Source organism: Pteropus vampyrus, unplaced genomic scaffold (assembly GCF_000151845.1).
Source record: "Pteropus vampyrus isolate Shadow unplaced genomic scaffold, Pvam_2.0 Scaffold49, whole genome shotgun sequence".
Taxonomy (NCBI): Eukaryota; Metazoa; Chordata; class Mammalia; order Chiroptera; family Pteropodidae; genus Pteropus; species Pteropus vampyrus.
In genome coordinates, this window is record NW_011888830.1 from 3739078 (window position 1) to 3739503 (window position 426).

The window sequence follows — 426 nt, forward strand, 5'->3', positions numbered from 1 at the left end:
ATCTCCATTAGGAAAGGCTGCAGACCAAAGGATGCTATGTATTTCTTTCATTTCCACACATTGCCTTTCTTTACTTAAAATTCTTTATTTCTCCTCATCCATTCATGGCGAGGTTATATTTTCTATAACAATGGGCTGCCATTTAGCGTTTCTCTCTAAACCTGTTTCTCCAGCCAAGGACTCACCACCATGAAGTATTATTTCAGTCTGGAGAGGCACATGGCTCTCCCGAATGGACTTTTCATTTGCACTGATCAACAACCACAAAAGCGTCGTGTCAGAGATACAAGGCGACTTCTTTGTCTGAAACCACCCACGCCTCTTTTGTTTTCCTCTTGCACTCACTGCACATTATGTTCCACACGCTCTTCTCCATGGCTCTGCAGATGGGAAACTTTAAATGCAGGGTGTTATTAAAACTAATAA